Raw genomic sequence first — 16782 nt, 5'->3', positions numbered from 1 at the left:
TGCTATTGACTCCATTAGAGATATGAATAATACGTTGTAAAGGGGTTTTGACATGATCTTGCATGTCTTTCAGGCATATTATAGTGAGCTATATGAGGAAGCAACTATGGCCCCTCAAGGAGATATTCACCAATATATAACAATTGTGATAACAGAGTTCGTATCAGAGGCTGATTGGATAATAGTGGAATCTCCAATTTCAGGTGTGGAAATTCTTTGGGCAATTAAGCTGCTCCCAACAGAGAAGGCAGCGGGGCCAGATGCAATACCGTCAGAGTTTTACAAAGCTTTCTCAAATACTCTTCTAAATCTCTTCTTTACCTCATCAATTTTATTGAGGGAACAGGTGCAGTGTCCCAGTCCTGGTGTGAACCTTTTATAACGGTATTTTTGAAAAAGGAAAAGGATCCACAGAATTGTTCCTCTTATCAGTCAGTTTCATTAATTAATTGTGATGTAAAGATCCATACAAAAATACTGGCAGAACGTATTGCTCCTGGAAAAACTGGCTGGGTGGATTATATGCAGCATGGGTTTGTCCCGCATTGAGACACTACAGCACATACTAACCCTGCAGTAGCAATCTTTGGTGTGGCTAGTTTGACGGACATCACTGCAGTGTTGATTATGTTGGATGCCAAAAAGGCGTTTGATCATGTGTCCTTGTCTTTTTTATGGGAACCATTTGTGGTTATGGAGTTTGGGGGCAAATGCAGGCTAGAATTCAAGCTCTTCATTCTGATTTATGTGCCAGGGTGGTTTGCTGTGGCTCAATTTCAGAGAAATATGCCATTAAAAGAGGAATGCATCAAGAGTGTCCACTGTCCACATTAATATTTGCTCTCTACCTGGAACCATATCTGCTCCACTTAATGAATTCAGAGCGGTTATGATTAATGCATCAACCTATAGCATAGTAGCATATGCTGATGATGTAGCAGTTTACACATCCCATCCATCTATGTCCATTGTGTCAATTGAACATGAAGCCTTGTCATTCTGGCCCTTGTCTGGCTAGAAGCTTAACATGTCTAAGACACAAATCTTTTAGAGTCAAGGCAGAGGATGACAAGCGCTATGTAGAATCTACTCTTTACCTGGGAGTTTGGCTTACCCCAGTGGTTAAGGATATTGTATTATTCAGTTACGAGCCATTGGTAGATAAACCTAAGCTTATTTTTGAATATTGAAATAGACTACCTGTAGGTCTTATGGGTTCTGTAAATTAATTAAAATGATGATTCTTCAAACATTTTTGTACTTGTTAGAGCTATACCATTATACTTAACGGCAGGTTTCTTTTCCTGGGTGTAAAGATCATGGAGTCGGTTTATTTGGTAATATAAACACCTACAGCGTGCAGTTAGGATTCTACAGCTTTCAAAAGATAAAGGTGGATGGTTGCTCCCGAACTGGAAGTTCTTTATCTGGTAAGCCTTTGCTGAGTGGCTGTCCCAAGTGGTGGTCTTTCATGAATTACGGTGCTTACGGTCTTTATATTCCCAGTCAGATCCGTGGGTATGGTTCCACGATCCGCCATATTTTAAGCGAACACGGTTTAAATCTCTTCAGATATTCGCACAGGTCTGGAAAAATGTAAGCTGTCAATTGATTCATTAATGCACTTTACATCTCTGTGGCTTAATCTAAACTTCTCCTCCTTTTCTCATGATCTTCACAAGGAAGACTGGTCTAGGTCATGTTTGCAATCCGTAGGTCAATTGTTTGGGGGCCCACAACTCTTACCATTTACAGATTTGGTTACCCAATAGGCGGTTCCTAGTTCAGGTATCTTTAAATACTCGCTGATTAAAAACTTTTTTCATAACCAAATCAAGGGTGCAGGGATGCTGAGAAGTATAACCTGTGTTGAACGCATGTTCGGTACTCGGTGTAGAGGGAGGATCAGTACATTTTTATAACCTACTAATTATAGATCAACCGGATACTGTAGTGGTTTTAGCAATTAAATGATCTTGTAATTTGGCTACACAAATTGGCGTTGATATGATTGTCGAGTCTATTTATTTTAATAATCAGTATGTGAATATACTCAGGCTGAAAGCTCATCATTTTATGGTTCTTCAAGATATTTACTATATACCGAACTGACTATTTATTGGGGTTATCGGGCAAGCTTTAAATGTTTCCGATTTGGTGAGGTAGGCACCAACAGTACTGGTAGAGGGTCTTTGAGTAAATTTCAAGTGTTATTCAAAGTCCTAGTTATCCCTGTGACCAGCTGATGATTTGTGATACCTCTGGGGTGGTTCTTTCAGAATTAAAAGTTATTGTGTAATTTATGATAATTACTACTAGAATTCTGGTAGCACACCATTGGCTCGAAGCTAATCCACCATTGGTAGCCAGTTGCTACAAGCAGTTTACAGATATCTATGTGCTAGAGCTATCCCTCACTTTGAGGTACTCTGAAAGAAAATATCTACAGCAAATGTGGGCTTCAAAAGTAATGGATGACATTGAAGGCTTTTGAGGGGATTTTGATCTTGGGATCTTGTACTTGGCAAGTGGTGTAAGATTCGACTGTGGGCTTACCTCTTTTTTCTTTTTCTTTATCTGTTTAAAGGTTCTTGTCATGTTGTTTATGATTTAAGTGTCTGTCTATTATGTTTAACTGTGTAATCACTCTGCTGCATTATTTCTGTAGGGATGGGAAGAAAACCCCAAAATATTTTTTGCTCTTACTACTACTACTACAAGACCTCTTTTATTTTTAAATTCTATTTCGCAGGTTTTCTACTCCTCGGGGGCTTTTAGCCAGGCAGTCTTCAATTTCAACAATGTGCCCAGCGACAAAATGACCATTGCACCTCCCAAGTTGTTTGTGACAGTTTGCCCTTTTTTTATATGAAAAGATCAAGGCCATTCATGATTGTATCACCAAGTTTCTGGTTTCATCTTATCTCATGCAGAATGATTATAAGCCTTCACCCTTGTTTGTCACCAGGAAGAGGAAGAGGTTAGTTTCCTCCTTGCTTCCCTCCCTAGAGTCAAACTTATGATGTATGTTCAGACACGACTGTACAATCTTTATCTGCATTTTTTTACACCTGCTTTTACCTTCATCCTTAACTCCTAGTGGATGGAAGAAAGGGATTGTCAAACCATGTATAAAGAGGTCAAATGTGGTTCCCAGGGTGAGAGCTAACTATAGGCTTATCTTGCTATTGCCAGCAGTCACTAAAATTGGTGAGAAGTTCTGCCTCACCGGCTTTCTAAACGTTTGTAGAGCACCAGTTACTAGATGCTAGGTGAATGAGTTTAAGGTCTGCTTTAGGTACTGAGGCAGCCCCGGTGGATGTATAGAATTACCCCAGATATGGTTATAATAATGGCTTTTCCACCTGCTGCTGTTGCAGTTCAATCATCCTGTAATCTCCAAATGAGGAACTTGAAGAAAAACTTTTTTTTTATTATTTGCCACTTGAAAGGTTGTGTTGTTACTGCTGGCATCATCTCTAGGTTGAACTATGCCAATGCTTATTCACCAACAATACAGTGCTATGCTTTGCCAGCAGAGCTTTTTATGAAACAATCCCCATGCTGCTTCTTCGTTTTTGCTGTCAGTCCCCTGATTTAAAATGACCTGGTGGGTTAGGGAGACATTTTGGGGGTTATGTTCAAGCTGTTTTGTTGATTTCTCTATTTGACTTGCAGCCATTTTGGCCTGCACGAAATAGAGGACCATTCTTTGTTTAGGAAGGTTCTTTAACTCTTTAAAATTAGCTATTTTATTGATTATCTTCATATCTTTCCTGATTGTGTTAGTCAGTTCAGTTGCAAGATGCCTTAGGCCGTTCATTGCACTTTATAAGTAACAACGCAACACATATCTTGCATGGATTTTGTGTGTGTGTAGTGGGTGTCCTTAGGCACTAAGTGCAGGGCTAACAGCAATTTTAGAAGAAATTGAGCAGAAATCTCTTGTCCTTTGGTGATGGAGCATTGTCATCTGAGGGATGTGTTGTGTGTATAATGCCTGATCTATGGGTAGACCGAGAGTTAGCACATCTATGTGAAGCCTGAACATACAATTAATATCTGATCAAAGGCATGTCTCTGCCACCTAAAGCAATCACCACTACAATCAGTTTCTCAGAGTGCATTATAAGGCAGATGTAGAATGTGCTCTAATGTACGCAGAGTGTTTTTTTTCTCTACGGAATGGTGTCACTCCCCTGGTGTAGGCATTGTATAGCTATGTCCTGCCACTTAACACTGGAGTAGTTTGGCAGCAAAATGATTGTGAAACATTATTCTACTGTCAAAGTCTGGGTCTGTCAAAAGCAGCATAATTCTTATATTCTGTATAATAGGTTATCAATATAAAAGCACTGTACAATGAAAACACTACTTTGAGCACCACTTGTTCCAGTTTTACAATGATAAACTGGTGAGTGTGTTGTCTGCCTTGAGTCTTTCCTAACGCCCCATTCAAGGCTGTCCCTTTCTCGTCCCCAGGCAAGACTAATTGCTTTAATTAGTAAAAACATTCAGGAACAACCATTAAAGAAAATATGGTCATTCTTCTAAAAGGAATTTTGCAGCTTTTTTTTAACAAATGTTGGATTTTATACTGCACATTTTTCTTGTAGGTTTTAAAAATGACATTGGTATTTTAGTGGAGTTCACACTTTATGTGCTGGGGTCTTTATAACAAGGATTGAAAGAATTGTTGTTGCTATTACAACATATGCTTAAAGCACACAATTTCTTGAATTCCCATTGACCAGCAGCCACACATTCTATGTGCTCTGGAGCTAGAAGGAAAACGTGAATCCTTTGCAAGCTAGCATACAATTGTTGCAAAGGTATTTCAAGGCAGCTACCTTTTTTGCCGGTTCATTAGGCCTGGTGGCTTCCTGCTTAGCTCAGTGGCTATAGTTTAATCATGTCATATGAGAGCTTCTCAATGTGTGATGCAACAACCGCAACTATTTTATTTTGATCTAGAATAGTGTAGAGTCTTGCCAGACTAACAGGTGGTAAAACTGACAACTGATTGGCACTCACTTATTCAATCTGGGGAGGAATGGGAGATGCATTAGGAATCAAACCCAAGACTTGTCAGCCACACATCCCAAATTCAGGAGTGTTAACCCACTAGTCTCAATATTCTGAGACCTTTAGACGAGTGTGGCCTCAAACAAGCATATGTTGCAGCGTCCTGACGAACAGAATGAAAACGGTCCTTTTGTCGACAGTCAGATAGAAGGGTCTTTCTGAAGATGGAATTAAAAGTATTTCATGAGCTCATTGTTATTTCACAGAAGGAATTTTCGAAGAACTGGAAAACAAGGGTCAATGTCTTAAAATAATTTAGCAAAAACTGGTTCTGAAGGGTTTTATAATGAAAACTGTAGACGCATCTTTTTAGTTGTCAAATCATTCATTCCTCTTTTTAAAGGTCTCTCTCAGTACACTATTAATTTTGTCAAAACCACTAAAATATGTTGGTTGTAATCTTACTGGGTTCGACGAACATGTTTAAAATGCACAATGTTTCACTCTATTTTCTTGTGTTGGCTCGAAGGGTAACTCCAACCCAGGGGCTTATTTACAAGCCCCTTGTGCCACTTTTGCGTCACTTTTAACATGGGAAAAGTGACGCATAAGTGGCGCAAGGAGCTTGTAAATCTGCCCCCCGGTGTTTAAAGTGTAAGCCCCGCCTCCTGTGGTTTACCTGATAACTCTCGGCAAAGTTAAGGTCTAGCTGCACCCCTTACAGAATGCTTATGGAATGTCTTTTACGTAATGCTGAGCTCTTAGCAAGATGTTTTTCAGTGTTTCACTGATGATAAACTAAGGGGGAGGTGAAGGTATACCCGTGTGCCCTTAAAACTTTTGGGTTGAAGCTTCAATTATTAAAGATCACACCCTACTCCTTGTCTCTGGGGAAAAAACTTTGAATCTCTTTTTCTAAAATGCACATTGATATTTTTTGCAATAAGTATAGCAATATTTGGATACATCTTTCACGTTGTTTGCTGAACGGTTTCCCCCTTCCTCCTTTGAGCAGGTCGTACAATCCAAAATACTATTTTTTTTGCTCATGAAAAAGGATATTACACCTTTTTGTAGCATATTTCCCACCTCTTTTCAGATTTGGGCCCAGAGTGCTTGTCCAAGGAATGCACCAATACATATTACCATTCCCGAAATCGAGGTGGGTAAGAACCGATGCAAACTACGTTCAATTTTTTTTTTCTTTAAACAGATACTATTATTATTTTTTTTTAAAGTTAACAGATCCTAAACAGTTAGGGGCAGATTTATGTTCCCTGGCGCATCCCTGCAAATCAGCAGGGATGCGCCAGGGAAGATGCATCACGCAAGTTTGCCCTTGCGCCACCGCAGATGCGCCGCATTTACAATGCGGTGCATTGTGGCGCAAGGACAAGCAAATGCATGACGCATCTGCCGGCGTAAGGTTGGCGCAGTGCTGAAGTTGTGTCGCAAGCGCGATGCAACTCCAGCACTGTTCCAACCTGGCCTATCCCTAACATGGTGCGTCACACCTTACGCCGTCTAGAAGGATTTGACGCACCATCGTCGGAAAAGTGACTGCGTGAAAACTTGTAGATTTCACTGCGTCACTTTTCCGAGGCTCTTTCCGATGTAACGCCCACCCTGCATACATTAAACCTGACGCGGGTTTAATGTGGCGCAGGGCTTTACAACGTGACGCATCTCCCTAGATGCGTCACGTTGTAAATCTGTCGCAGCATGGCGCTAGCTTTGCGCCGCCGCTGCGTCAAAAAGTGACGCAACGGCGGTGCAAAAGTGGTGCACGGGGCTTGTAAATCTGCCCCTTAGTTTAACTTTAGCGGAATTCCTTGGAGTTACATAAAAACTCAGCGAGATTCAGCAGAGTTCCGCCAACGGGCAGAAATATGCATGCCACGCTGCAATTTAGCTCCAGTGGCGCGAGCAGCACTGAAAAATCAACGCAAACAGCACCATGAGTTGATTTTTCGGCTGCTCGAGTAGAAAATCTACTTGAGCAGCAGCAGATCTACTCGAGAAGCAGCCCTCTGACTGAGACCGCCTGCTAACATCTGCTTTAGAAAATGGCACTAAGGGATGTCAAATCTTGCTTGCATTATGGAGCCTTGTGGGGAAACCTTCTGCCATGCTGTGATTGGCCGAATTTAAACAGGTCTCCGCGTTACATCGAGCCGCCAAATTCCGCCAATTCCATGGGCAGAATGATACGTTCCGCCCACCCCGAACCAGATGAGTTTAAAGACATCTTCAGAAGAATAAATAATTCAGCAGGGAAGCTCTTTTCATCCTCTGCTCATTCGAGTGTTGGTGTGGTGATGGGAGACAAGTTGGTCTGTTAAATGGGGTATATTACTGACACTTACATCAAATCATCACAGTACATTTGGTTAGACGAAACAGCCCTTAGTTATGTCAGTCAGGCTTAACTCCCTTTGCTTTGAGATTTTTGGAAGTGCTTAATGTGTGTATGAGCGAGAGAGAGAACATTTTCACTATGGTTATTCATTATTCCAGGATTCTTATCCTAACTTTCTTCCTTCTCCATGCTTCTGTGCTGCACCTTTTGAATAGTATGATTACCATGCTTTTACTGCACTACTCATTCTAGTCTCTTCTCTGCCGCTCTAGGCAGCATTTGAGTCTCTCACTTTCCTTTCATCCCCTTCCTAACAAAATACTGGCCTTTCAATCTGCCCTAACGTCCCTCCTCTTGCCCTATCACGCCAACAATGCTAGTATCAGCTGCTGCCCTGGCTGTACAATCCAGTATCTTTACACATTATTATTCTTTCCCAGCTCTTCTTTCCCATTTTTGCTCTTTTAGGCGTTTATCCTGCAAATTATCCATCTGTTTTTGACCTTATCACCTTCAATAAGTCTTCCTTTACTAATTTTCCTCAGTGATGCATATTTTGATGAACAATTTGCAGCCTTTTGTCATGTATTGCCTTCTCTCTTTGGTTATGGTTTATTGATGCACATGTACTCTGGATGTCTGTTGACTTTTTTATTTTCAGTCCCTTTGTACTTGCCAAAATATTCCCTGTAACCCGATCGCTTGTTTCACTGTAATGCCACAGGGCAAGCTAAAAATAAATAATAAAAATGAAAGCAAAAGAAAGAATGTAAGGGATTCATTATACAAAATGTATGAAGATGCCTGCAGGTCACGGATTCTAATCCATTTGGAAACGAAGGGGCTTATTTACAAGCCCAGTGTGCTGCCAGAAGGTCACTTTTTATGACATTCCGGAGGCACACTGGGCTTACCCATATCTACGAGGCCACTTAAAGCCACCCTGTGTGGCTTTTCATGGCCTCGTAGACATGGTGTGAATCCACGTAGGGCAAGTCACTGCGTTGCCTCAAACTGCGTTGGGGGGGCATGCCCTGGAAATTACATTGAATGTTCCAACATAACACTAATGGCATTTAACACATTTCCAGATTTACAACATGCTGTATACCTGGGAAATTGTCAAAATCCTACGCCGCCCTAGGGGTTGGCGTAAGGGTTGTTTCTGTGTTGGAAGGTGACCCTACCCCCCACAAAAGCATACTGATTTCAACACGGACACCCTTGAACCATGGTGCAAGGGTGCAGGCGTTGACGCATGCCAGCCATTTGTGCCCCAGCGCTGTGAAAGTGGACAGGAATGCGCCCTATCTCATAGATACATCTCATTCCTGCCCTTTTCTTTTGATGTAGGGCAGCGCAGCAAGAAGGCTTGCGGCACTGCCCTCCGCCACAATGTTGTAAATAAGCCCCTAAGTGGGTAAATGCACATCCTTCAAGGAAGAGTCTGTCCCCAATGAAAAGCACAGTGGGTTAATCAATCCATTGCAGAGAAATGTGTTTGACGTATTTGGCACGGGATCCAGACATAGGGAGATGGCTCCGCGGATTGTTGCGCCTACTGCAGAGATCTTTGTATAACCTGCATTACACGGGTTCCAGTCCTGGGAAGACAATTCCCTCCCATCACTGCACTCACAGCGAGTCTGAGTCCGATGTACAAACAAACTGCAAGCATCTCGCATTTTATGGATCTGTTAAGATATTAACAGTATATGAGAAACTAACTAACACGTGTTTAGCGACCAGTTAAGAGCGCAGCAGTTGAATTAAATATTTTATATGCAGTAACCTTAGGGTAAAAATAATTACTGTGTATTTCGCTTTTTTTTATTACAAATGTAATATACTCTAATACCCAATGACCTTTATCCCAGCAACCCAGATCGCACTCTATTTCGCAGTTCTTTCCTATACGTTTCCATACACTTCGACCACTGTACTTCTGACATATTCACTTTTGCAGACACTCAGAAGCAGCGATAGAATAACTTCAACCTTGGAGGAAAGGCTGATCGAAATTACTGTTGAAGTTATGCTGCCCTCTAGTGTACATGAAGAAAATTAGATCATTAGTAAGAAAAAGATTCTGTCATTCCCAACAAAGCTTCTGCAAGCCCCAACCACAAATCCACCTAGAAGAATCGCAAAGCTTTAGCAGTTGTCCTCTTCCATAAAGCTATTGATCCTTTATATAATAAAGTCATACACATGGCCCTGCAGAGGAAGTAGAACTTTGAGACAGTCTCTGCCTGAGCAGCCACTGCTGTTTCACCCACAAATACAACAATGAACTGCTTCTGATACCGCCTCCCATCTCCTGGAGAGGCTGCAATACGGCCCTACACCCATGCAAAGCTTCCACACATATGCTGGAAAACCCTTTCTATGTAGGGGTTTCCAACATATGTTCTTTTTACCATTTAATAGTGGGTCTTCATCGCTTGCAAATAATGTGTGGCAATGTAGGTCTGGTATTTTGTTTAGTTTGCATGTGAGAGCCAAGCCCCAATATTCTGCTGTACCCCAACATGTTGATCACCCTGAAATTTCGCCTATGGCAGCTCGGCTCCTGCACCCTTGACCTTGTGATAAGAGTCACCACCCTCCTCAACACCAGGCCCACAAATCTAATTAGCAGACTAATAAATAGTGACTGTGACTACTCAATAAGTGAGTTCAGATCAATAAAAATCATAACTTCCAGCTGAAGTGTCCTTCAGAATGTTACATTAGGAACACCAAGAAAGTTTATTTCACAATACATGTTCTTTAAGGAAAATAACCAATTGCATCAGAATATCCTGTGGTACACAAAAACTCTGAGGAGAGAAGACACACATTGATTGGTTGGGATAATGAGGAGGAGCAAATGAGTAGAACACCAAAACAACATCCATTTTAATAAAGTAGTGTCTCTGAAATAAATTTGGCATAACTAAGCTATGTTAATAAACACACATCTAAATCTCTAAATAAAATTGTTTCACGTGCACCATTATTAATTAATTGGCTAGAACTATATTCATTGTAAAAATCATTAGTATTAAAAAATTATTTGTCACCCAAAATTACCCATTTAAAAAACCTTTAACAGTCTCTCTCCTCCGATTATTTGTTAATAATCACTTCAAACCCATTATTAAACTTTATTAATCAGCCATTAATCATCATCATCTTTATTTTTTCCATGAATTTCCCTCCACCATCAACTGGTTGTAGACATGATCCTTATGACTCTCCAGATCCATTTCCATTAATCTTTTGCGTTTCTATAACCTATGTTCACCTTTGCTTTTGTTTTTATATCGATTTGTTGAAATGTAAATGTTACGCATTCGTTTTGCTTGCATATTATTCTATGTAAAGTTAGCATTCGCGGCACCATTTTAAGTTGAGCCGCCATTTTGAACTGCAATTGAAACTAACCCTAGCTTGCTGATAAATGTCTCTATTTGTTTTTTCTATTTTTTCAAGGTTTAACGCTGTCTTTCACTGAGTATATTGTCCTCATTAGCACATACCTTTACCACTAGATAGAGGCCTTCTCCCACCAGCCCAGCTGCGGGCACGGGTAGGACAACCTTCAATTACAGATAGCATGTACCCTGCCTTAAAGTTGTATCCCTTTGTTTTAGCTGTATGAGCCTGGAATTTTCCATTCTGGGCAGTGCCTTTGTTGGTTTAAAATGTACTTAATGTATCTTTACGCGGGCTGAAGCCAGTCCCTCTGCAGCAATCCAAGGAGGTTGGTCAGACCGGACCCCACTCGAGTGTACCTTTAATAAATACCTTTGGTTTCTGTACTCTACAATCTGACTGACTCTTCATTTGTGTGGAAAGCTGAGAGGTGGTCGCAAGTGACCTGGGTGGCCCTAATTGGGTCACTTCCTTCATATTAATGATACACTTTTTAACAAACCAACAGAACAATCGCAAAAATCAATATGGTTATAACAGGCTATAATAGAGCCTGAAAGGCATTTCCACCTAAATTACCTAGCCACTTACCAACCTTACTAAAACTGTTCCCTAACTCCCTAAACCATGAACCTACTATTTCCCATATTTCTGGTATGAATGTATAATACCTCTAGGCCTTAATCGCCTACAGACTCCACCCTTTTTTGTCAAGGGCAAACGTAATGCAAGACGATTTTGCATTACTATAGCCCTATTAGCTATCATTTCTACATTTACTAGCTTAATTGGCCCTGCTGCATCTATTACAAGCCTAACTACCTCTGTAGACAAATACCTAATTTTCACTTCTTTCATTGCCACAGTACTGAAGGAACTATAGCACCTAATGTATTCAAAACTACTTGCCCAAAACTACGTTCTCACACACCAAAACAATGTTCATCATCTAATTCATGCATATGATACTGAAAGAAACAAGCTAAATAACTTGAAGCAACCCAATTTCTTGGCAAACTGAAATAAGCAGTCTTCCCACAGACATTATAAATTCCTCTCAAAACAGGTTCTTCACCAAGCAAATAGACTCCACTAACTTCATAAGTTCTATCACAAACTATCTCCCACAAATTCTACCTTACCTCCCTTTGAAGAACTACTACTTACCATACACCACTCATCTTTTCTCTCCTGTTCCATTCTCGTAAATCTGACAATATAATTTCCTCTTCCTCTTTCGTTTGTTCTAATGCAACCTTCTATTCTTCCTAGTTTTTCACAACCCTTCCTCCTCTCTCATTCTATTAACTAAGAAAATTATTATTTTCATTACTCAAGGCACACACATATCTTCGAGCTGTGTTAATGTCTTATCTGTTTTGTGCACTCTACTAGATTTAATTTCTCGATCATCTTCTCTAATAAGTATATCTTCTAAAGATACATTAAAATTAGGTAAAATAAATAAATGTTGATAAAAAATTGCAACATCTATGTTACATGACAAAGGGTATGAAATAGGTAGCTGAATACAAGTAGAGCTCTTCCCAGCTGATGTAGGAAGGTATGCACGCATGTAGCACTCACTAACCTTCATTATAGCTACATTCTCTTTAATCATTTTACTATACACATTATTCTTAAATCCACTAACTAAATGTTCTCTATGAACTGGTACATCATGTTTTATTGCATTTCTTTTAGTAATAACCTCAATATAAGCATTATGCACATGATCTGAAGCATATCACACAGAAGCCTGTAAGCACAACAACAGTCCCACTAAAACTACTAACATTATTGTTATTTATAGCAACCCTACAATTTTATAACATTTGAAGTATTCCATATTTTATTGAGACAAAAACTTTTACTATGGTAGAAATCCAAAAATCCAAATTGCTTCTTTAAACAATAATATTGTTGTTCTTATTTTATTAAAAATAACCAAAACAAAAAATCAAAAATCATCTTCTCAATTTACTTTTCAAAAATTCATTTAAAAATGAATTTCAAATTCATTTCAGACTTCAGTTCATCATGTTCAACAATAGTCTCAAAAATTGTATTTCAAAAAGTCTTTTAATCAATTCACGATGATCATTCTTCTGTTTCAAACTCATTCCCCAAAGCACTTTCAAACTTATACTAGCATTGACTAACCACAAATAGTAATTTACCAGAGTTGTATCTTCTTGTTCAGAAGGTGTAGCTATTTAAACCCATTGAGGTAATAAGTATTTATCGATTTAGAACTCTCTTGCTCAATGACCTTTTGGCAACTGGTGATTCACTTTCACTAGTTTCAGAATATTTTTGTCTATCAGGCTTTCCTTCTGGTTCACTGTGCTTCTTTTACAAGTACTTGACCTAGGAATATCTTCCTCTTTTTCTCTCAGCACCAGTCTTTATCTGAGTTTCTTTACTTTCCAAGGAACTTTGTCTTGAGCTCAGATTCAAACCCAAACTTGAACTTAAACCTTAATCAGCATTGTCTGCTCTGTTCACAGTAAGTTCCTTTTTCCATTCAGGAGTCGTTGTAACATTTATCTTCAACTGCAACTTTTCACTGCTTGGATCAGAGACTACTTCTTCCTACTGCCATTCATGCCTTTGTCTTTTGCACTGTAACAGCTCTTCACTTCGATCTCTGTCTTGAAACTGGACTTCAGGAATTTCAGGTTATTCATCAGCGGTTTCACTACCCTGAAACTTCACTTCTTCAGTTTGCCTTATCTTGCTGCCTTCACCAGTTTCAATTATTTTTTAATTCTTCACATTTTTCAAACCCTCTGGATTCATGCTGTAAACTTGAGCTTGACTTTGACATTGCTCTTAACTCACTGTGCTTGTCTCTTGACAAGCTGATTCCTCCACTGTTGCAGCAATTTTCCTGGATCATCTCGCAATTTTGGAAAATTATCAATAAATGCTCACAAATCAGCCCAAGTCCATGACACATGTACACAATTACCTCCATGAACGTCTCTCAAAGAAAAGTCAAAAACTGCTCCTGTCCCAACCTCTGTATCACTTGTGATACCTCTCACCCTACCTTCTGACTCTTTCATTCTCTTTTAATTTGCCATCCCCTTCTTTCAATTTCCTTGATACTTTTTCAAATCACTTCAATCCCTTGTTTTCTCAATGAAATCTTTGATATGGGCTTGCAATGTAATTGAACCCATCTCTTTAATTTCATGATGTGTTAAATCCATTTTGTAATTTCATTTCACTTCTTCATTTTGCTAATGTCAGCCTCTAATTCATCAGCTAATTCTTCTAATTTATTGTGTGCTTCATATGCACATCTGGCTTCTTCTTTAATCAGATATCTCATTTTAGTGGCATTATAAATCAATAGTCTATTTAAGTCAACAGCAGGGGTGGGCGGAGTTTGCGGAGTTACACTACGCAGACTTCCGTGGAGTTGCATAAAAACTCAGTGGAATTCCGCTGAGTTCTGCTCCGCCCTAAGGAAGACCAAGCCAGGGATACTCTGGTAAGTATAATATATAGGGGGTGGGGGGGGTTGCACATCGGAAATATACAGGCTTGTGGGATATCAACCCCGCAAGTTTGAATTAAAGTGGGCTGTCCCACCGCTACTGAAGGGGAGCTCATGGAACCCCATACGCAAGCACAGAAACAAAAAGTGTGTCTCTGCTCCGCAGGCTCATGGGATCGATAATAGTTTTTAAACAAAACTTAAAAGGAAATACTCATCAAATAATTTACCTTAGAGTTAGGCACATATGGCCTCGACAAAAAAAAGCACATGTGCACAATATTGAGCCTGTGCAAGTGTACAAACATTCCATGTAACTGACACTGAGCTACCGTTGCCTACTGAGGATTGGAGAAAAGCACTATCTCCACCCTGTCACAGTTCCCTGTGACATTCAATACACTTTCCACTGCTTGAAAGGTCTGTACTTACAAATCGGTTTTGCCAGAGTTCTTCCAATTCTTAATCCAAATCGGCAGGAAGCACCACCACCGCCATCTTTCCCTCTCTCAGTCTCCAGCCCTCGCTCAGGCCTATTCAGCAAGCCCAGATGTTTGTGTTTGGTTACACGTCACTTAGGGTCAGAGGGAAAAAAGCGCCACACGCAGATTGCCCGAACAGGTAGGTTTCCGTCTCTAGGGCGCACTGAGATCTCAGGTATGAAACATTATTTTTCCTTGTTTACGCCTGTTCCGCATAGGTGTTTTTTATGAAAAGCGTAGTCTGGCTATGTCAGTAGAGTTTCAGGGAAAAACTTGGGTGTACAAACAATTAATCAATCAGTGTTTTGTAAAGTGCACTACTCACCCATTAGGGTCTCAAGGCGCTGACACTATATGAAACAAAGCATGTTTTATGTGGGAACAGAGCACCTCTCGGCACAGTACACTTTTGCACCGGATAGTAATTACCACACACTGCCTTCACTCACTCTGTACCACCCGAAGTCTTAGTGAATTTGGGCCACTATGGGGCCAGCTTGTCGTGTACTCCCTGCTGATATCTGCGATAACCTGCAGGGCCAACACTGCCTTTTATCCTTCCATGTGACACCCATGCAGTAAATGCGCCATCAGACCCACCAGGTGAGATTTTCCTACTGATGCGTTTAGTGGCCTGCAGGTCACAGTGGAGAATCTCTGCAGAGTTGACTCCATCTTTTATCCTCCAAAGTGAACAATGTTGAAATCTGCGCATAAAAGCATAACAGAGCCAGAGAGGGGACGGATCCCTGCTGATATCTGCAGTGTGGTGCAGGTCAAATAAAAGTGCGAATCCCACAGGGCAGACTCTGCCTTTTGAGAACTGCAGGTGACACTTTTTCGCCTGCATTTTAAAAACACTGTGAAGCCGGCACCTGTATCAGGTGCTGAGTTAGTCGCACTTGTCCCTGCTGATTTTGCTATGTATGGAGGAGGTCTAGAATTCAAAAGCTCATTTAAAAATGTATCCTCCAAATCAGAGTTATTATTCTGCTTCCCTTTTTTTTTTTGTCTTATCCTTGTCATCACTCTTAATTATTGCAGAAATGCTTTTACACATTCAATTACATCCTCTCTCCAACTCTTTCCTTGCTGATCCATTTTACTCTCAAGCCAATGTTTAATTGAGCATTTCACCTGCTTAGTTGCTTGCTTTCTCTTTTACTCTGTTGCCATGCAATCCCATTTATTAAGCTCCTCATAAGGTGTAGGTATTGTCATCTGCTTCATAACATACATGGTTTGTCTCAAGATATCTAACAATAAAGGTACCCTCCAATGGAAATTGTATACCTTCATCATGTGCAGTATACTTATTCCAATCTGAAAACCAGGTATTCATATAGTACACAATTTCTTTCATCTTCTCATGAGCTGGCATTCCTTCTGCCGGCAATTTCTGGCCCTCCCTAGGTACAACAGTAACCCTAGGCTTTACTAACAAGCTTCCTATTATTTTCACTTAACCAAACTCAAAAAACAACTTAAAATCACAATAAACAAGCTAGCGAACAACAACCAGTCACAGCGCGGCTCTGTCAAAGGTCAAGCTATCACAATGTGACTTTGTCAGCAACCAACGAATCAGAGCACTGGTTTGTGATGAGGGATAACTAATTCCAGAGTTGCTCCCTGTCTGACTAATCAATCACAGCATGACTTATCCGTGAATAGGGAAATGATCACAAAACCCCCTTAAAATCAATAAACTAAATAAACCCTTGTCTGCTGAAGTCAGTATGTCAAGTAAAACAACTCAAACACAAACACTGAAACTTCAGAAACAAAAAAAAATTTCAAATCGAGAATGGAAAACCAGGAAGCGATTCATAAAGTACTGCAATCACACTAGGAAGACTACTGTCAAGCGGTAATCCACCCTAGTCAGTGTGCTTGCTCCTGTGCACTCAAAAGCAGGATTCGCTAATCCAAATTAAGCAAGCAATCTAGAAAAAAACTGATTACTTTAGAATCCCTATCAATGTGTA

Source organism: Triturus cristatus, chromosome 1_2, assembly GCF_964204655.1.
Source record: "Triturus cristatus chromosome 1_2, aTriCri1.1, whole genome shotgun sequence".
Classification (NCBI taxonomy): Eukaryota; Metazoa; Chordata; class Amphibia; order Caudata; family Salamandridae; genus Triturus; species Triturus cristatus.
The sequence above is the reverse complement of the archived record's forward strand: the minus strand, read 5'-3'. Positions refer to the sequence as shown.